We start from the raw sequence: 23,643 nt of genomic DNA, 5'->3' as shown, positions 1-23,643 counted from the left end.
TCAGAAATTTCCAGGTGCCTCAGCTAAGTTACATGTTATTATTTTATGAGAAGCTTCCATAAACTGATACCTCCTATTTTTCCAATCTTACCTTCTATGAACATTTTCTCTTCTTTGCTGTACATAACAATGATCCTTGTATCATTCTCATGCCAGAATAACAAGAGTTCATCTTAAAATATTTTTGTATAAAAATTCATAAATTTGAAGTAATTTGAGTATAGGATGTTACTAATATCAATATTCAACTTTTCCTAATGTACAAATTATTTCTTCACTTTGTCCTTTCTCTGCTGGAAATAGCAATTCCTTGAAATCTTCTTCCTCGAAAATTTCTGGTCATAATTAAAGCCAAGTTCAAGTATTTCTTTTTCAGTAGTCACCACAAGATATTGTACAATTTACATACAGTGTAAAAAAAAAGGTATTTGCATTTTATAGCAATTGTTTGTTTTTCAAGTTCTCCATTAAACTTTTAGCTTCATGGCAACAGTAAGTGTGACAAGTGTTTCTTCACACATAGTAAGAATCATCTAGAGTACAGACTATTGCTAACTGATCGATCCTACTCTAGCTTTCTCTGCCTCCAATACTTCCACAAGCCTTTTTTCAGAGTAAATATTAACTCATGGTGTTTTTAAATACTATTAAAATTTATTTTCTGATCATAAAATTAATATGTATACATCATTTAAATTCTGAGAAAAAGCAAAACTTTTCTTACCAAAATAAACCAGAATACAGGGAATATAAACTGATCCCACATATAAACATAAGCAAGAAACCTATATAAAATATTAATCAAATCAAAGAGAAAATTTTTTTATATGTACCATGACCAAGGAACATTTATTCCTGGAAGAAGTAGACATTTCAACATTAAAATATCCTAATAACCTCTACATATTAACTGTGTAAATTTGAACAAGATAATCACTGGAGCAATCCTTGGAACATACTAAATGAATAAATAATGGTAAATACTGTATTATTTTCAACTTATATTATTCTAAACCTGTAATTTAATCCAGTAAATTAAGTGATTAAATGTAAAAAACCATTCAATGATTTCAATATCAGCCAAAAGTATTTTACTAATATTTAATTTTAATTCTCGCTAAAAAAGAAAATTAGTAAGAAGAGAAAAAGAGTCCTTAATTTAATAATCACTACCTACCAGTATATGGAAAAAATACTTAAAGGTAAAATACTTAAAACATTCCGCTAAATCAGAGCAAAAGAAAGAATGTCTACTTTCATTGGTACAAAAATGCTATAACAGAACTCGCATTTAATGTACTAGGACAGAAAAATAAGAAAAAGCACAAACATTGGAAAATAAAAGGAAAAAAAGCTTATATTATTTGTGGACAATATGACTGTCTATATAACAATCCAAGAGAATAAAATGAAGAATTGCTAAACTAACACATAGTTCAGCATGAGATTTTACAAACTTAATATGAAAAATGTAAATGACTAAATATAGTAATATGCAGAATTATCAGAAAAAGTAACTTAAATTATTGAAAGAAAGCCTCATCAATAACCAGTTAAACAAAACAAAACTTTATTATATACAGATCAACAAAAAATTTGAAATACTGATAAACAGGAGATACATAACATGTGAAAATAAAGGTACAATTTAAAATATAATATTATTTCCTGATTTGCCTTCAAAGAGCATGTATATATACATACATATACACTATATACATATGTATATACATGTGTTCATTTTTTAAACATTTCTTATTTATTTATTTATTTAAGACAGAGGGGGAAAAAAGGGAGAAAGAGAGGGAGACAAACATCGATTGGTTCCTTCTTGTTCGGGCTCTGACCAGGGGCTGGACCCGCAACACAGACATGTGCCCTGACCGGGAATCTAACCAGAGACCTTTCACCTGAGGCATGATGCCCAACCAACTAAACCACACCAGTCAGGGCCATGTGTGTTTATATGTATATACAATATATGTATCCAGCCATGTAATATGAAAAAAAGACATTTATTGAAGAAGATACAAGATACAAGAACCTTTGTACATAGGACAGTGATGCCTCAGTCCCATTAAAAGTAGGCATCTTAAGACCTCACACAGTTCTCCCAGTCACCATCAGCTGCCCCGTTGTACTTTCCTGAATCTCATTGACAGTCTGAAATCTCTTTCTTTTCAAAGGTGATTTCAGTTTTGGGAAAATCCAGAAGTTGCAGGGCACAAAGTCTGGGCTGTAGTGGGGCTGAATCACCCAGGCTGATTTGATGTTTCACCAAAAAACTCTGCATGACATGGAGCAGGTGAGTTGTTGTGATGAAGCTGCCAATCACCAGCTGTCCAGAGCTGTGGCCTTCTGAATCATCCAATAGTTTCCTTTGAGGAATGTTCAAGCTTAACACAAAAATCTGATGCAGATTCATTCCTCTACTCACTCATTTTGAATGCCACAGCCACATAGCACACATGCTCATTCAATGGTGTCTACTGTCTCAACTAGTACAGTGAAGTCATCATTGTTCATGCATGTGCGTTCCAGGCTACTCTCCTTGGCTGCCAGGCTACATAGATGCCACACAAACTGTTTTTGTTATATTAACAATGGCCAGACTTTTTCCAGACAGACCTTGTACATATATTTTGAAGGTAAATCAGGAAATATTTTTCAATGTGAAAAATACACATTCTCTAGTTATCTCTAGGTCTTTACCACAAGGAAACACCCCATGATATCCACAAAGCAGTCTGTACAAGGATGTTCATTGGGACATTATTTGTAATAGGAAATAAAGATCAACCTAAACATTAATATTTAAGAGATTAAATGTTACTGTATTCTTAAATAGTTTATGGTACATCAATTCCATGGAATATTCAGCAGTCACGAGATTAAGTGGAAAATAAAAGAACAAGACAAATAGTTAATGGAAAGATCTCCAGATCTTCAGTGAATACGTGAGTCATAATAATGCAGAGAATATGAGCTTATCCATGTGTATATGTAAACAATAAATAAATACTTGATTCCATAAGCATTCACACAAGGAATTATAAAAACAATGAACAATACTGGAAAGACACAAACTGAACTGGTAACAGTGCAACAGGTATCAAAAGCAGGAAGGGTCACAAGTGGCCTCTAGACTTTATTTTGTACCTATTTATTATCTTCCTGAAACTTTTGCAACACAATGTATTATAATGTAATGCCAATAGAAGTTTTCAAAGCTAATTCACTTCTCTTAAAGATAGAAGTGGTGTACCATTTAACAGTATTTGGAGCTCTTCCCTACTAATTAACAGTTTAGCAGTGATAGGTCAAGTTCTCCAGCTCTGGGCCAGACTTCTTGGTTTTAATCTTGGTTTGGCTGTTTACTTAATGATGTGGGAAGGTTGCTTTATTGCTTTAAAAATTAGGCTAGTAATGGTACATAACTCAGAGTTCTTGTAAAGATTAAATAAAGTCCTTAACTATAAAGTACTTAGCATAGTATCTGGAACATAATAAATCTTTACCAAGTTTTTGTAGTTACTCTACAACATTCATAATATTAGGAACTAAAGCTCCTGGTTGAGAAATGTATCACTAATCCATAGCTTTAGTTTTTTAAAGAAAGAACAGTTATTTACATTGGAATAACTGTGTAATTGATAAAGAACTCCACTAAAAGACTACTTGTTCTGGATAATATTTTTAAAAAATAACCTATAGCCCTATAATGAAATTCTATGAGATGCTGAATGTGCAAATTTATTACAGGACTATAGACGTGGAATGTTGTACAACTGTTATTTTCATGCTTCTATTAAAATTCTCCTCAGTATTCTTTCTATATCTAATAACATCCTACTATTAGAAAAAGAAAGTGAAATTAACTGATCTTCAATTTCATATATTTAACACATAAGATAAGAATCTTAAAAACTCTAGTTATTTGACTTGTATATAAATTTTAATACATATTTTTGTGTAATATGAAAAGTGTCCTAAGTAACAGAATTAATTTATACATAACTTACGTTCCAAGGTAATATTCTCAAGAATAAAAGTACAGCAAATAAATATTAAAACAAAAAATAAAATATAAACTTTAAGATACTATGTAACTTCATTGCGTTTCCAAAATTACTAGATAATTTTAGCATAACAGTTTTTCTAAAATTTTGTGCAATCCCCTGGAAATTAGTGTGAGATTCCTTACCATATGAAAATATGCATTAATTAGTTATCTCAGAAATAACTTACAGCATTGATTAGTACAAATAAAACATAAATTCAATAAGGCAAAATCTCTTTCCATATAAAATTCTAGCAACATATGTTAGGAAGCAGGTTTTTATTTTCTAATCTTACCTAAAATATAAAAGTGAATAAATTTATTCAAATTTAGAATATGGTTTACAGAAAAAACCTTGAGAACAGTTTATAAAATCTTAAATATTAATAAATAAGGGGGAGGGAGCAGGTCTTGCAAAGAAACTATGACAATGAATGATTAAGTATTACTGTATCTAGAATTAAGATAATGGCTTAAAGTTTCCTTCATATATTCTTATTTTTACTACCCTAATGTATAGTTAAAAAAAAATACAGATTACTAATAGAAACAAAAAAATACCAAAATGAAAGTTGACCAGATGTTAGAATTGCCAAATCGTTACTAGACTAACTTAACCCACATATTTCCTTTTCTTTGGGAAAGAGGGTTGTAATTTAAGTTACTACAATCGACAACTCTTTATTCAGTCTTGAACATCATATTAATATCCTTCTTCTTTGTTGCAGATAGCCAAACAGTTAAAAAAACCTTCCAAATGCTTATAAACTAGTTCAGTGGTTTTCAACTGTTGTGCCCCGCAGTATTTTTAAAACATGCAATATCTGACATTGACCTCAGACTGTCAAATAAAAAATGACAACAGCCAACACAATAGCTGTCCAGTGAGAATGAATCGAAATTATACCTATTTTTTTTTTGTCAGATCAGAAAAAAAATACATCATTTGGCATGCCACAGAATTTTACTAATTAGTTTATGTGTGCCGTGAGATGAAAAAGGTTGAAAGTCACTTGACTAGGTGATTAAACAAGATCGGTCACAAGCAAGCCTCGACTCGTTATGATTCATTTTTAAGAACTTAATTTTCTGTGCTGTCAATTCCCACTTTTTAATTGTTACAGGATCTCATACATAATGCATAATTTTATTAAAACACATTGCATTGACTGTGACATAGCATGAGTTGTCAAGTAAAACATAATAATCTTTGGCCTCAACCCACCAGCTGACATCAATAAAAAATGAAAATTACGCCTACAAACTGGCTAAAAAGGCTTTTAAACTGTGACATTCAGAACTGCAAGCTAATGTAAAGAATACTTAGCTCCTTAGACACTCTCCCTTTCTATTACAAATCTCTTCCTTTTCTGTGTTCAAGACATGAATTTATACTCACTGTTATTTACTGTTAAGTCTACCCGTTAGTCTATCTAAATAGGTTCAGTGTGATCATACCATTTAAAAAATAAAATATATAATTGGTGTTTCATTTGCTTATATCTAGATAAAACGAGAAAAAAGAAAGCTCGAGTTTAGCAATATAGCATCAATTTAATTCAGGGCTATACTTTCTAAAGAAACCCCTCCCAGAGAATAAGAGGCTCTTTAACAAAAAGTGTATTACCCATGGGAAGCCTTCCTTCTGTTACCATCTAAAGGTTGACAAGGGTCGCTCCACACGAAACTGGACATGAGTGACATTCAAGGCAAACCAGGCCCAAGGCCGCTTACTTCCCAGGAAACACTGCACTTCTTCTCCAATGTGTTGTAAATGTTTTAAGGTCAGAAGAACACAATATCTGTCAACGTGTTCCATGTGTGTTAAAAAGACAGGTAATTTAGAAAGAGTCTGACATTTAAAATAGGAAATCATGCTTTCAGGGTCTCCCCCTCCTCCAACTTGACACCTAATTAAGCATCAATACAAAACAATAAAATTGAACAGATGTACTAGTCATTAACAGGAATTATCCATTCTCCTATCAAATCTGAACGTACAGAAAAGGCTCTATTGGAATAGGTTGGCTTAATTGCCTGAGAATTCCCCAGAGAAATGTACAAATGGATCAAGACATCTCACATGCGCACATGCACACGCACGCACACACCCCACAGACAAACAGGCACTCACTCTGAGCTTTGATCCATGCTTGTGTCATTGTTATATCCATTCTGGCAAATGAGAATTTATGGGAGCTGCAATCAGGACTAGAACATCAAATAAATAGATGGAAAAATAAATGTATCTAAATGAAAGGTAACAGAACTCAGATTTAGCAGCACCTCCATATAAATTTCCTATATACCAATGCTTTTCATAAGAGAGCTGTTTAAATTTTTAGTAGAAACCAGAGCACAATCAACCTCCCCCTAAAAAAACAAAAACACACAAGAAAACAAACCAAAGCATCATATGCAAAGAATATGATACAACTGTATATTCTGGCAGTTTAATGGAATGCATTCGTTTCGTTACAAGGACGTGATTCACAATTACTGCAGTTGCACAGTTTGTTGATTAAATCAGCCTTTAGCCATCATTAAGGGGAGCTCAGAAATCCTGAAATGTGCCAAGCAATTCTTCTCACATCATTATGCAAGGCAAAGAATCCAGAAAGTTAGTACAATTATGTTTTCCTGTCCTTTTAATTAACAGCCCTCTTGGATATGTATTGCATAGTGTCTGCTGATTGAGGTGACTCAGTAATCCTTATGAAACCCCTCACAACAAAAGCATTTGGAAAGTAGAAGACAAGACATTTCTATAAAGGGTTAAGGACATAGCTGGATTTTAGAATTTAGAATTTAGAAAAGATACCAGTTTTCTAATCCTCAACAAGCTAGGGGCATTAAATTGATGGAATATAAGAGATTCATTCTGATAGTATTATATTGAATCTGAATATCTGCAAATCACTCAAATGAAAAATTGACGTTCCCTTCTGGAGTCAGAGATCTATAAAGGAAAAATGAGGAGCAGGAAAAATGTATGAACACAACTTTCAAACTGAATGCTACACATACATACACACTCAGAATATTTAGATTTGCCACTGTTCCATCAGCCCTACTCCATCACCCACAAGGGGTCTACAGTATACAGAAAGCCTCAGCCCCATACCTTATCACCATAAGGCATATTTCAGGCCACTAGGGACTACAAAGGTGCTAGTACCTGCTTGTATTTCAGATCCTAGAGAAGACATTGTTCCTGGGCATTTTCAGTCATAAAGATTTCCTAGCCACATCATAACACCTCATCTATTGGAAATGCAAGTGCCTGGATCAAATTTCCAACCATCCTGCCCTGGCCAGGCGACTCAGTCAGTTGGATCATTGTCCACATATACCAAAAAGTTACAGGTTCAATCCCAGTCAGGGCACATACCTAGATTGTGGGTTCTATCCCCAGTTGGGGCACATACGGGAGGCAACCAATCGAAGTTCCTCTCTCACACTCATGTTTCTCTCTCTTTCTCAGCCTCTCTCTCTCTCCTCTCACCTCCCCTCCTTTTCCCCTCTCTCTCTGAATATCAACAAACATATCCTTGGGTGAAGATTAAAAGAAAATTTCCAACCATCCCAAACACAGGAGTATGGAGGTATGGAAGGGTAAGATGTGTGCCCTACTCAAGCCTCTTCCTGTTCAAAACGTTGACTGTTGGCCCAGTTTGCCCAGCTCCAGATGCCTCCACCCTTCTCTTTATGGAGCGTGTATTATCCACACTATTACGTATTCAGCCAGTTAATCGGTACCGCCTTCAACATTTCTGAAAATTCAGCTGTTTTCTTTTTTTATTAGTGCTATAGAGTTAACAAGCTTCCACTGTGTGTTTTCTCCTCCACAAAAATCTGCATTTTTGTGGGCAGGACATACACATTTGTGTATTTATCACAGTGCTCAGTAAATATACTCAATGCCCCCGAAATATTATTGATTTCATAGTAGACTGTCATAATTGCCTGCAGCCGCAAACAGTGTGTCTGCAAGGTCTCTGGGGTAGAAATCAGTTACCGGTGATGGCCTCAGGCTCCCCTGGCTCCAGGAGCAAGCTTAATGACTGAAAACACATCGGCTGCCTGTCACTGGACCAAGACCACGTGTTACAGCATTTCTGTGTCCGCTAGAGCAGGGGGTACAGAAAATAGGTGTCACAAGGGGGATCTTCAGATCATTGGGCACCTGTCTCTTTTGGAATATAACAAACCTGTGTTATTTTCGCAAAAAAAAAATTCTGGTTGGTTTTGTCCAATTCACCAGTTTGGGAAATTGGTTAAAAATGTAGTTGGGTCCCAAACACTGCCAAGTTTAGTTTTAAATTTTTCTACAGTATATTTTTAAATGACTAGCTTTTAATGGATTATTTTTCTATGTTGCTATACATCTTAAGCAGCTCAATAAATGTCTGTCATTCACACTTTAGAAACAAAATGGGCTTTGATGTACACAGCACCATTCTTATAGTTGACCCTACTGTTATAATATAAAACAGCTGGGAACTTCACAATGCCAGCATTACACTCATGATTTTCAGTAGAGAACTGTCCTTGCTTCGCCTCCCTAATACAAGGCTAATGTTCTCTTCAAAAAGTAACAACTAAAAGGTAAAATATAACCTTTCAATATGAACTGTATACTCTTTTCATAATAAGTAAACAATAGATATTCCAAAACAGCAGCATCTGATTAATTCAGCAGTGTCGGCAATGGTTAAATTCTCCTCACCAGAAGTAAACAGTTCCAGACTGCTTTTTCAAATATACACTTTTGTGTCTAACTTAGAAGAATTCACGTGGGCTAGACTCCTCTTGAATCTATATATGCATGGATTTCCATACAGTATCTAACGCCGTTAAATTCTTCCTTGCCAATAGCCTTCTCAGACACTAACAATCACTGTATTTGGCTTTCAACAGCATTTCAGCTCACTGTTGATAAAAGTAAGCTGTATTGAGCAATGTCAGGTTTGTGCTTTTAAAAATCTCTTAGGAAAAAAAACAAAACCAACAGAACTTTAGAATAAAGTGCTGAACAAAGAAATAGAGGGTTATTAATTCTCTACTACTTGAAGATAGTTTTCCAGCCTTTGGCATGCTGAGATAATTATATACACATGACACTGTATTACACATGCTGTTTGCCTACTTCAAAACTGTTCTCCAATGCAAGAATTATTGATTGAAGCTTCTCATGCATCATGTTAAAGTCAGAAAAAAATACCTAATTTCCAGCGGAGCTCATCCATTACTCAAATTTTGTCAAGGAAATTCTGGATGCATTGTACAAAACTGCCAGGTTCCATTCCTAATAAAAATTGATTCTTTTTTATTGGGGTCATATAGTCAGCTTTAAAAATCTAACATCTCTTCTTTTGCCAAAATCTAACATTCCCATTATTGATTAAAGCTTCAGGGTTGCTTCGGAAGGTATTAGATTCTCTTTTCCATTTGGATCAGGATTACTATAATTAGATCAATGCAATTGTAGCCATCTGTCAGATTCAGCTCTTGACATTGGCATGCCTTAGTCCCTACTGTATCAAAGAAGTTACTATGGCCAGTATGGATCTTACGAAGTTTGGGAAGCAGAGGTGTCTAACCTTTTGGCATCTCTGGGCCACACTGGATATGGAAGAGTTACCTTGGGCCACACATTAAATATATTGCAACACATAATCATAACAAAATCTCATCATGTTATAAGTAAATTTACAATTTTATGTTGGGCTGCATTCATAGTCTTCCTGGGCTGCATGAAGCCTGTGGGCCGCAGGTTGGACATCCCTGTAAGAATGCAGGGAGAAAATTCAATAAAGATTGTAAAAGACAGAAAATTTTTGCTCTCTGTCTATGACTTGAAATGTTTCTCTCCTTCCTCCTGGAGAGAAGCTCACCTCTTCTTGTTCTACCTAAAGAAAAGATTTCATCTTATTAGTTGGCACTTGAAATATTGATTGGCCTGTGAATACTAATAATCAGGAGTCACTGCGGCTTAAGCAGCAGCAATCCTTTACGAGAAAGATCTCTCTTTTATATTTTCTGCTTTTTGCCACAGGAGTATCAGACCTTAGACTGTATCACTCACATTCCCATTCTCTTTCTGGTTCTAGGAATTCAGTTGGAGATGGAAGCACAAGTCTCCGTTGTAGACATAGCTTTCCCTTGCTCTCTCTTGCTTTAGCTCTAACTCTTTCCACAAATACTTGAGCATTCTAGGCATAAATTTTAGATTCACAAGAGATTATTTACAGCAAAGCCATTTGCTCCAACCACTGCATTAGGCTATCAATCACTAAGGAATGCTTATTATAGGACATTATACCCTAAATTATGTTCCATTATATACAACTTCTCTGAAAACTCCAAAAACAAGAGCAGTGTTTGACAAGAATTCATACATTTCTAGATCTTTCTTTTTAATACCATCCAATGCACCAAAACATTTTCTTCTAATCACCAAAAAGATAACATCTGAAATCAACTTGGTGGAAAATAGGATTGGCCTTCCTGCTCTATACCATTAAATATACAACAGTAACTGCTAGGAGGTCATGCCAATCTGGATCCATGTAAGATTAAAGAAAATCATGAAGACATGTGGTTGACATTAAAAATTAAAAAAAAAAAATCCTAAGGGCATCTAAGTCATACCCTCTTGAAAATATATGTAATCTAAATATATTAAACTTAGACTTTATCTTCTTATTTGGGAGTTCAGCGTTCAGAGCCAGAATTGTATTACCTGCCATGTATAGCCTGTGAGATTTTAAGCAGAACACTTACTCACCTTGAATACTGATTTTTCTCACCTGTAAGGTAGAGCTGTTTAGCAGTGCCTTTCTCTTAGGGATGCTGTGAGAATTGAATAAAATAACAAAAGAAAAGGGCTTAAGAGTATTTAGTATATAAATGCTCAATAAATAGCAATTACTCATATAATTGTATTAAATGTTATGAGTGATGATAAGAGTTCCATTTTTATTTTAATAAACTTAATTGACAGAAAGAACTTCTTTAAGGTGTACCATACTCTGTCGCCCTATGATTTTTCACTAGTCCTAAATTTCTAAAGTTAAGGCTAATTTCTAAATTTAGGACTAAATTTCATTAGCCCTAAATTTCTGATACTCACATTATATGTTTACTTCTGTCATGAATTCTCTGGGTTTGCAAAAAATGCCAAATTATTAATTATTATTCCTCCTAGAATATGATTCCTTGGTATTTTAGCATCTTGTTTATCAAAAAAATGAACACACTAATTTGAACAGATACATGTACCTCTAGGTTCGTTGAAACATTATTTACAATAATGAAGATAGGGAAGCAACCTAGGGCCCATAGATGCATAAAAAAGATGTGGTACATATATACTATGGGATATTACTCAACAATAAAAGATAAAGAAATCTTACCATTTGAAACAACATGGACGGACCTAGACGGTATTAAGCTAAATGAAATATGTCAAACAGAGAAAGACATTTATGTGTGGAATTTTAAAAAATCAAAACAAATTAACAAACAACAAAAATACACTCACAGAAACAAAGAACAAACTTTGCCATGATGTTTGCCAGAGGGGACAGGAGTGAGGGATGGGTGAGGAAACCGAAAAAGAATATAGTAAATAATAGTGTGATAACTTTGCACAGTGAGAGATGCTTACTAGACTTAGTGTGGTGTTCCGAGCACAAGATACATAAATGTCAAACCACTATGTGTATACCTGAAACTAATATAATATTGTATGGCAACTATACTTTAAATAAATAGATAAATAAATAAATAAATAAATAGGGAAAGGCAACAATCTGATTTTTAATAAACATATTAAATAAAAAGTTGTCTCTGAGACCTGAAACCAACATTCAAGTAGTCATCTGACCAAAGTAGAGTTCTAGGTCTCAGAAGAAATGGCCTGTTTTGATTATAATCAATTTGCTGCTTCTGTTGCTGCCGCTGCTGTTGTTGCTGGTGCATGTGTGTCTGAGCCAGTTTTCAACTCTATACCACCGGCTATAAACTTTAAGACTTTATATTTGTATTCTTATTAAACAAGAGTGATGGAAGAAACTAAGAAAAGAAGATTTGGGGGTTTTTTTTAGTGACTTATACCAGTTACATTTTATTCACAGTCCCTAAAGTGTGTTTCCATAACTACTTGCACTATAATAGGTGCTTTTAAAAATTACACATTTGTTAATCTAGTCCCACGTCTATTGAATGATAAATTTCAGAGCATGGGTCAAAATAATCCATGGAAATTTAATTCATAGGACATTTTTTCTCATGAAGTTATTAAACATTTACTTCTCCCTAAAAAACAACTACAAAGACATCAGTGATAAAAAATAGAAGCACCTAATATTTTTAACCATTTAAAATTTGTAAAGCACTTTAACAAATACAAATGTACTCTTTCATGATTACCCGTAAAACAATTGCATGCACTTACAAAAATAATGTTTATCTAATTTATACTTCTCTGAATTTTTCTGAAAATAACATTTTTTAAAAATGTGTATAAGTATTTGTATTTTCCTCAGACACATGAAAAACTGACTACTCAGAAAATTTCCTAAAATTTTACACTTGATATATCTACTCATTACCTGTATAAAAACATTAAAGTAATACCTGGAATGGGAAGTTACAAATGAAAGTAAAGTTTCCTCTTGTTATGGTCGTGTTCATACTTGAAATAATCTATTTTTGCCTCCATTTCTTGATTTTTCAGCTGTAAGGAGTACCTGCTCACTCCTATAAAATATATGGAAATTAACTCACACTTACTAGTTTTCTATCTTCCCCCATATATCCAACCATTCTTCTCTCTCCCTTATCCCAACTTTTTTTAGGTATAATTTTATTTTTTAACTTTTCCAATATTTTCATCTTAATAATTAAATATGCCACGGGCATTAGGCAATGTTTCTTCCTCCCTCAGAATAAAAAGAGAAGAAAATGCGTACCTTGCCACATCCCTTCACCACTTTCCTTGCTCACGTAACCCAGCGTCACTTCACAATAGCATTACTTTTAAACTGTCAACAATTATTACATTTACATTTTGTTCTCTAATTATAATTGTCTCCCATTATACGTTATCCAAGAAGCAGAAAGTTTCTATCTGGCATAAAAGCATAGTTCATTTCAAATCTCAGATTTTCTCACCTCCAAAGAAGATAATGAAATTTACACAGGAAAATTAGTTTTGTGACTGATCAGAAAAGTATAAAAAAGTCAAGTAAGGCTACAACAACTGTTATTCATATCAAAGAATTCATATCAAAGTCCATACAACAGAGACAAATATCTCATGATTATTGGTTGTTTTGGGAATTAGTTTAGAAAACTGATCACTGAGTGATCCATAACTACTATATCATTGTGATCCATAACTATTACATAAAGTGCAACTCCAGACACTCTCTTAGAACACCTTTTGTATAAAGGTGGGTGCCAGGTCAGAGGCATGGGCCTCCATTAAGTAAGCACTTGGATCAGAAAAATTGAAACTTGAGCAAACAAATTTTTACAAAACTTTCTAACCTACCAATTGTTCTTTTGCTGTTATTGTATAAAAAATGTGCTTACTAAGCAACAATGGCTATCTAGGCTCCAGTCTTATAGAGAATATATACTTAAATATTTTATGACTGCCTTTATCATTAGCCTGATAAAGAGCAACAATATTTATGGAAGACAGTTTAAAAGACATTCCTCTGTAATCTAGATTTTATTTGTGGATCAAAGCTCTGTTCCTGGACCACATTATCATAAAACCCTGTAAGATTACTCTTCCAAAGTTGTACTTTGCTATTATACCTTCAGCTGTAATGGACAGACGTTTACAAAATCCAATCTTATAGTTACTGATCCTTCAACAACTCATGAATTGAAAACACATGGGAAGAATCTGTTTCAGACCTAGGTACCAGGAAAAATACTTAAGCTCCCCTGTGGAATTAGTACATTACCTCCATATATAAGTTACATAACAGATTTATGTCCCTTCTTACTTTGGCCTCTAGGAAGCTCAATAATAAAGTTTTCAGGCCAATTTTTTAAAAACTATGCAATATCCCCCAGTTTACATATTTGCATTCTAACCACCCTAGCCTCTTATTTACATTTACCCTTTCTCTGCCTTAACTTTTCATTATTTTTATATTCTCCTTATAAGTGCATAAATAAATACAAAAATATTAATAGAATCACATTTTTCCACAAAAATATTAATAAAGTCTACTTATATGTCCATAAATAAATAGAATATACTTATAAGTACATAAAAATATTAATAGAATCTCATTACTTTACCCATATCACATGAGGCTCTTTTAAAAACCACACATCATCGCTTCTCGGCCTTTTGGCTAAGATCAAGTGTAAAAACCAAACATCAGGGAGAGAAGAAACAAAGCTTCCTAACTTGAAAAATGCATCCTCAATAAAGGTGCATAGAATGCCAAAGTAATAAAAAAAAAAGTTCCAATTGAAGCTGGGTTATATACATACAGAGTTATAGCGAGAAAGCAGACATATATAATAAATAACTTCATATAGCACTTCTTTTCAATTTAAGGAAATTTCCCAACTTTTCTGATGGGCAGGTTTTGTCTTTTTACCTCTAAAACTTATTAGAATTAGGGAAAGGAACACAGAAATAACTAGTCCTTAGCAGGGCTACTTTTCTGGGAGCCCTCCTCTGTCAAGTGGGTGATTTAGACCCTAAAGAGTTCTTTTGTTTTCTTTGTCTGAAGTCACTCCCAGATTAATTTGTGACTTGCTTGAACATGTTTCTCAGCAGTGATTCTGGGCTATCCCATTCACTTCTGACCTGCACCGGCTCTTTTCAAGTATTGTACGAAAAGTGGCTGAGGCCTAAACAGACACGTGCTGGCCCATTCACAGAGACTATTCAGAGACCTGTTAGGGGAGGGGCAGTGGGCGGGATGGCAGCCCTCCAGAGAAGAAAGGAAAGTGACCCCTTAAATCAGAAAATGACCTTCTATTTGTCACTGGTTGTCTATGTAAATGTAAGGGGACCACCTCCTCCATAATAAGCTTTGTGATACCATAAACGTTACATGGCCTAAAATGGTGCTTCTGAAAAGATTAGATGAGTTATTAGTATTTAAAACTAATCAAGTGACATGTTTAGATATGCAGGAAGAGTATAAAAAAAAATCCATTATATGACTGGTATTCATAAATTGAAACAAACTGTGTTTCTTCTAAAAACAAAGGGCAAATATATTTGGAGATGTTTCTGCATTAAAACACATAATAGTAGCAGGGATTTGCAGATGACTTTAAGTCTCTCCTTGTCCGATGTTTGGGATTCAGTCATTCAATTGTTTCTACTGAAATGATATTGTGATTTCTTCTACACCCTAAGTTCTACAGGAGTAGTAGAAAAACTGATACTGGTTATTTTATCTAATAATCTAAAGGTCAGTAGTAGAAGTTGTAAAATTAGACATTAGGAATATTTACACATTTGTCACTTAGAATACAGCCTTGATCAGAAAATAGATTATTAGTCATTTGGATATTTTTCTCCTGTAGACAAGACCTTGTACTTCAGCTTCTTTCACTGAAATTTTTGAGCCACTGACCTATTCCAAAAGAGAAAAATAGGTCCTGAGGCTAGTTTCCCATGCCAAAGATGCTTATAGGCAAGTCTAGCAGCTATACCATTGCTACTCGGAACTAAAAACTATTTGTCATTCAATTATTCATATTCAGCCCTTGTTTGGAAGAGAAAGCATTGAGGAGAAATAGAGCAGCAAACATGTAGACTGAGAAAGAAGGAAGAGTATGTTTTTTAAAGCCAGGGGAGTCCCCCACAACCACAAATTATACAGTTGGGGTATCCCACATTTGGGGAAATCCGAAGGGGTCAGCATATCTGGAGTGCAATGGATAAGCCTCACCCAGGGAAAACTACCTTTGTGATCACGGCACCTCCTCTGCCAGGCAAGTGTAGGAAGAGGATTTTTAACAGTTATAAGGGAAAGGGGTATCAGAAGAATTCGGTATTTGAAACAAGGAATAGAGAGAATATACTAAGTAATCCTAATAAAAATGGACAGCATTCTTGGTCTTTGTATATAAAAAATAAATTAATAACAAATAGGTATAAAAAATTCAAAGGAATGTTGAATAGGCTGAGGCGTTCAGAGCAGAAAGAAGCACAATGGTATTTATTTACATTGCTTTTTGTTTATCACCTGTTCTCAATTCTCCCTGCCCCCATCAACACAAGGACTTCCATTGTGTTGCCTAAAATCCCCTATTTTGAATTGTTTATTTGATATTAGTGCTTTTTTACTAATATACACATGCTAGATTCCTATTTTATTCAAAGCTCTTTCACACAAATTAAAATTTCTAACATTGAGATTATTAAATAAAGTGCCTCTTTACACTAAGGCATGTAGATAACCAAAATTTTACATATCTGAAAAGCCAAATGATTTTTTTTTTAACTAAAAAAAAAAAGCCAAAAGCAGCTTCTGGAAAAATGTGCATTCTTATATGAAGTGCATATCCACCACATATCATCAACTGTGTGCTTAAAATAAGAAATGTTGAAATATACAGAAAAAAAATAACTCTTGTTGAGTTATAGGATACCCTTAAATCTCTCATTTATCAAGTTTCATTTTGACTAAAACATAAATACAATAATTGAAAAAGCTCCATGGATAAATTTTTTAATTTCAGGGCTAGGGACTGAATTTTGTGCCTCTCCCCAGATTAATATGTTGAAGCTCTATCTAATCCCTAATTTGACTGTATTTGGAGATATGACCTTTGCGAAGTAATTACAGTTAGAGAAGGCCAAGAGGGTGGCCTTCATAATGGTATTAGTGACTTTATAAAAGGAAGAGAGAGATGTCCTTCCTCTCTCCGCCATGTGACGGACACAGAAAAAAGCTGTCTCCTTGCAAACAGAGAAACAGGTTCCCTCCAAGAACCAAACAGGCCAGCATCTTGACTTTGTACTTCCCAGCCTCTGCAACTGTGAGAAAGAAATGCCTGTTATTTAAGCCACCCAGCCTGGGGTATTTTGTTTTAACAGCCCAAGCAGACTAAAGCAATTAGGTGTAAAATATTTTTGAAATGTGAAAAATAGATCACTGGTAATAAAATGAAGAAAAATTAAAAAATACCTTTGTCCTAGAAAGAATATATGCTTTAAAATATGAAATGAACATTGCATTAAAATGCTAAAAAATGTAAAACTTATTTGTTTGCCTTGAAGAAAATGACAAAAATGACTGGCTGGTTAAGGAAGAGAGAACCTTCGTATAATTTGAAATCACTTGAAGTTAGGGCAGAAATCGGCGGGAAGTTTGTTTTGCTGCTGAATATAGCAAAGGTGAAGTTCTTTTTAACTGAACATTGATGCAAGACACAAGGGAAAAGGAAGCATGATGTAAGAATCAATTAATGCGTGTAGAGCGAGCATAAATCACATTAATGTATTAAAATGTCCCTGCTGACCCTACTCAGACCCTACTGAAACACTGGACACAATGTAAATAAATCCTTCTCCTCTGTCTGCAATAAGAGCTTTCTCCTCCTTGTTTCAACATCTACAAAACCTCACTCTTTCACAAGAGCACAAAGCTAAGAATCACGCACCTTCTGTCTGGATTGCAAGCTCCCCGAGGAGCCGGATCACATTTTGCTCAGCTTGGGCTTTGCTCCTCCCTCCCTTTCTGCCCCTACAATTGGCTTCCCAAAGAGGCTGGAGAATGTTCACTCGCACTGCGGAGTTAAAAAAATAGTTCCTAATCTCAAATTGGAGTGGATCATAAGCTACCAAGAAAGGAATGATCAGATCTTGAGAGAAAAGGACTTTTTCATACCTGTTTCTTCTGCCCCACACCTCCATCCCCCACCTGTGGTGCCTAGCAGTAAAAGACTCCCACAGGGCTCCCAAAGAGTGCGTGGGCAGAAAGCCTGGTGGTCAGGCAGAGTTGAAATAGTTCTATTGTAATTTTCTGTCCAGAATGTGTGGGTTAAATAGGCTTTACAAACTAGCCTGGAAATCTTTCTTTTTTATGGTCAAATATATGTTGGTTTTTTTCCCCAGAGAGTTTACACACACACACACACACACACACACACACACACTTTCTTGGAATTGTCTGTAAAGTCACCTAGCAACCACCAGCTACCATTAAGTAAGCAGCATCTTTTGCCTATTCATCTGGCAATTACCACAGCAATAAGTACGTTAAGCAAGGGAAAAAAAAATTCTAGTATTGAATGCCCTCCATTTTGTACTGCGTTCTCCTGTAGAAACTTTAACATCAAATGCAACTCCACATTATTAATAAGTGAAAATTATACAATACTTTAGAGATACATTTACACATGCAATTGAGGGAAGAAATTAACTCTTGCTTCAAATTACATTTTAACATAATAATCACAACCTTCTGAACCCAAGCGGGTACCCATCAAGAACCACAAGGTAGCAGAAACACACAATGCAAGGATGAAGAGTAAAATGAAATAAGAGTTCCACACCCATTTAAAGACATTATAAGGAAAAGTATCAAACTCACTGTGAATTGTTTCATTGTAAAAGTATATTATGACAATCTGAATTCTAACAATCAAGAATTATTATATCCATCTAAGGCAATTAGATTAGCACTCTTTACACACTACACATATCATATGTACATACATAAAGCAGTAGCATGTAAAGATATATTATGTGGTTAAAGAATAGTTGTGACAGTTTAATTATTAATCATTGCACTTAAGATATTTCTTTGAAAAAAATATCATTGCCAATGGCCATATGTCCTTTACAAAACTTTAAGTGCCCTTACTATGATGTCTAGCAAAGTAATCCATATTAGCCCTATCAAAACACTCTTACCCTTCAAAATGTAAAGTATTCCTTGCTATTCCAATATCACCCCCTCTTAAAAAGGGCATTTCCTTGAATATTATTCTCTATGTAAAATTTAAGATCAATGCCGGAGCAGTGAACTCAGATCTGCGTCAAAAACATAGATTTTTAACAATACTGTTAGTTTTGCAAGGCCAAATTTAATATTTCTGTCCAAAAACACAAATGTTTAAGTATGCTTGGGAGTCCAGAGGGTGGCAAATTTTGCTTAAGAAGCTGTAATATATTGATATGGTGACGCAACAATGAATGTTACCATGAGACTATCAGGTTTCACAATCCTAACTAAACCCTTAGTTCTCTGAAGCGGTCAAAAAATCAGGAGGAATAACTAACCAAAAACAGGCTATCCAATAGTGTTTTAGACATTTTCTTTTTCGTACTTGAGAACGAAGTAGTGATAGTGTTGTTATTTTCTTAGCTAGATGTAAATGAGAAGTAACAAAGGTAATTTAAATGTATTGGAATAGGATAAATTATTTAGGTTCACAGTGAAGGTTCCTGAGTTCAAATTTAAATTAGAGCTAATTACCTCATCCCTCCATCTGCCTTTCCATTGGTAGGTTGTCTTTTTTTTTTTTTTTAGAGAGAGAAAACAGGGAGGAAGTACTTATTTTCTACTTACAAATTCACTTTCACTCTGCCAATTAGCAAATTTCCAGGAGTTTCATTATACTCCACAATCAAAGAAGGAAGCTATGATTTTGTTTTGTGTTGGCTTACTTTACTAGTGGCTAAATGGAGGTGTGACTAGCCAGAGAACAGACAGATTAGAAAATAAATTCCAGATGTTCTAACCACCAGTTATCTGCTCTGAGAGCAAAACTGCTAAAACCGTGAAAATAAATTCAGGCCAGCCATTCATTTTTCAGAGTATTTTCCATTTCATATCCGACCCACAAAGGTCAGAGTATCTCTGTTATTAGCAGCTCTAGGGCACGTGAGAGGACAATGGCAGGATGCATTCTGGGAGGCAGAGAGCACTCAAGCAGGCTTCGGGGGCATCAAAGGTCACCAAACTTTAGGCTAATTTGCTTCTTCAGAGTGGCATTAAAAAAAAGAAAGGAAAAGACTTGCTTAAAATCAGTGTAAGGCCCTGTATTACGTACACCTTTTGCAGACAAGATTATATAATTTACTGCAAAGGCATATGCGAATGTTCAGAATCTCAACTCAAAATTTGATACTTTGTTTTGTTCTCCAGAAAAACAGAGAAAAAAACTCTATAACTGAAAAAATATATAAGGTAAGTCAGACAATCAGGGTGGAAGATTATATTTAAATACCTACTTTCTTTCGGAGTTGTCATTTTAGCTGTCATTTCTACCCCCAAACATTTTAATGCATACCAGAGATACGTAAGGTGGGGGTATTTGACAAACAACTGAATTGCAGTTTTTATTTACATATTACATACACGCTAATTTTTTAAAGATTTTTAAAAAGATTTCCTGGGTCCTTCATTTCCATTCTTAAATATATGTTCTATTGACAAAGCCACATTTAGGTGTACAATCATATATGGTGTTATTTCTACTGGAATGATCTCCTAGTCTCTCTGCCTTAGCACCCTTCTAATCATCAAGCTGACACACTTCCTGAGTGACCATAGACAGCCTCAGTTTCCCCATCTTTAAAATGCAGAAAACAATACCTAATTTATTGGATCAGTTGGGAGAATTGTATGAACTAGCTCATGTAAAAATAAGTAAGCAGATACATTAAATATATCTCATATGCTATTCAGTGATGTGATGTACATGCAATAGGATCTTGGGAAAGAAGACAGAGTTGGCAGGACTTTCTCTGGGATTTCAGGGGTTCCGGGAGAACAAGCAAATTGAAGATGAGATAGCATTCCAAAAACCTGCAAAGGTTTTCAGAAGGGACACTGCAGTGTGGGCCATTTGAATGACAATCAGCAGAACAATTTAATACAATAGAACTAAGTTAAAGAATCTGAGAGAATAAGGCTAAGAAGAGCAGTTCCCCGCTTTGGGTCTTCAGCTGCCACTAACAGCGAGCAAGGTCACTAACTTTCATCTTTGTACTAACCTTATCTTCTCTGAGTAAAAGAAAAGCCTGCTGAGAAAGCTGAGTATTTTCTCTGTTCTCAGATAATTGTGCAGACCTGGAGCTGAAACAGAGTTGAAGCTCAACCGACTCTTTAGAGATCCCTTAAAGCAGATCTTAAAGACTATATCATCAACAAACAGCCAATTAGCAAAGAAACAAATAGCAAAGATGCAAAATACTACTACTCCTAGAAAAAGGACTTATTGAGCATTACTGTGAACGTATCCAGTTCCAGAGATCTCAGGAAGCCCTGCCCATATCCCCTATACAAACGACTTGTGAGACATCTTTTTCCTGAGATGTTTACAGTCAGTTGTGAATCAGCCCCTCCCCTCCACACAGACATGAATATGTACAAAACTGTGTACTGAGTGTAGAAAAGGCCACTTATTGGAATCGACACTTATAAAAGTGAAATAAATTTTTTATGTTAATCATAGATATTACATTGTTTTGAAAAGTGTTCTTTTTGATGATGTAGTAACCATTTACTAAAGGTGGTTTTCATTTAAGATTGACATTCATGTTTTTTCCCCATGAAGAAACATAAAAGGACCTTTGTGTTCTTTCCTCCCTCCAAGGTACATAGTGTAGAAAATCAGGAAAAAATTTAGTAAAGAACTCTACTTCTAAGCAAGACCACTGGCCCATTAACAAATTTCTCTATCAATATCTTACCATCTGTTGTTTTCACTGTACTAGTCAATACTGAGCATCACTCACAGTTCACATAACCATGTAAAATCTCAGAAAGCACAGAGTACCAAGGTGGAAAAAATCTAACTCAAAGATGGCTTCAGAATCTGACAACACATTGACCCCTCAAGTACATAAGTAGATGGAAAGAAGTTACGTACTCTGAATGCTTTATGTGTTGGGAGGAAATCCTCATAATTTCTAACAGTAGACTGAATAGGACTTGCAAAAATTACACAGTGCAACCTTCGGTTTTTGCTCAGACTCACCTGACTTTTTGCCCACTCATCTAATTCTGAGCCTCAAATTATCCAGATTAATCTGCTTAAATTCAAAAGACAGTGAAACTTTAATTATCCATGTCATAAAAAGGTACTAATCTTATGGAAAGCCAAGACAGAATACAGCACAAAAATATTTGCTCTTTACCTTAAATGTTTCCACACAATAGTTTTTTTTCTTAAATTTCGTATTGTTTCTTTGCACAGATTAAAACCAAACAAAAAAGACTCATTGATACAGAGAAGAGGCTGACGGTTGCCCCAGGGGAGGGTGTTTGCAGGGCTGGTGAAAGAGGTGAAAGGATTAAGTACAGATTGGTAGCTACAAAATGTAAAGTACAGCGTAGGGAATATAGGTAGGGAAAATAGGTAGGTACTGGAAATATCGGGGGGAACACTTTGTATAGTATATAATTATCTAACTACCATGTTGTACACCTGAAACTCTGAAACTAAAACATAATAATAGAGAATGTAAAATATAATTGAAAAATAAAATTTGAAAAAAAAGCAGGGATTGTTGCATAAGTAAAGTTGGTTATTCCATATGGTGAAATTTAAAGGAAAATTTAAAAATTAACTTGTTCCTAAAGTGTTTATTTTTACTTTTAAAATACCTCTGTGAAAGGTGACATGTTAAATTGCTATCAGTTTACAATGAATGAATTTATTACAATTGATATGTTTTATCTATTTTCTCATAAACTCCAAATGCCTCAAAAGGAAAATTACTGGGTCCTATCCAATAACTATTGGTTTGAAATGGTCCAGTGCCCCTTATACATCATTAGGAAATAGCAAAGACAAGAAATAAAATTTTTAGCCCGCACCTTGAAAGATAATGTTCTCCTTTCCTGATGATAATACAAAAGTGATATCAATTTAATTATCAAATTAATACAAAATAAGTAAAATTTTTAATAAATATTTTATTTTAAAAATAAAAGTATTTTAAAATAAAAATTAAAAATTATTGTAATAAAAATAATACAAAAGTGCTATCAATTTGATTTATCAAAATTCAATTTCCATGATTTTTGTAGAGGTTAAATTAAAAGGAATCAGTGTTCCAGCTCAGTCCTGAAGGTTTCAAATATAATAAAATGGCACATTACAAGAAAAAAAATGAAAAGGGCAACGACACTTGAATTACCTTAAAACAACATCTGCATATATAGTAACATATACACAGACATGTATTACTTTAATGATGTAATGAAAATGAAGGTCATCTTGCATTTTCCTGCAGGAAGTGCTGACTTCTTCCACAAAAAACGACGCTAAGTACGTTCTTGCAAATAAAAAATGTATAATCCATGCTGAAGGCTACACATGTGTGTTCAAGTTGTGCAATGACTCAGATAATACTATCATAACATCTACACTAACAAAAATACAAATAAGTGAAAAGAGGAGCTAATAAGATATATATTTGAATTAAAATGGAACAAAAAATAATATTTAATCTCTTGGGTATTTTACTTCCATGTAAATAAGCAAACAAAAGGGATGTACATTCTACACATCTGAAATTATTTTAATGTAATACAAACAAAGACTTGAATAAATTTTCCCAG

The 23,643-nt window shown here is 34.3% G+C and overlaps 1 protein-coding gene and 1 pseudogene across 3 annotated transcripts in view; both read right to left on the bottom strand.

Moving 5' to 3' along the window:
- Window positions 1–23,643, bottom strand: part of CACNA2D1 (calcium voltage-gated channel auxiliary subunit alpha2delta 1) — a 551,478-nt gene that overhangs the window by 488,271 nt on the left and 39,564 nt on the right. The window lies entirely within an intron of this gene.
- On the bottom strand, window positions 15,907–16,059 carry LOC129063594 (uncharacterized; annotated as a pseudogene).

Source organism: Pteronotus mesoamericanus, unplaced genomic scaffold, assembly GCF_021234165.1.
Source record: "Pteronotus mesoamericanus isolate MK-2021 breed Mesoamerican mustached bat unplaced genomic scaffold, CSHL_Meso_final scaffold_85, whole genome shotgun sequence".
Classification (NCBI taxonomy): Eukaryota; Metazoa; Chordata; class Mammalia; order Chiroptera; family Mormoopidae; genus Pteronotus; species Pteronotus mesoamericanus.
Note: the sequence above shows the minus strand (reverse complement) of the source record. Positions and strands in the feature narration are given on the sequence as shown.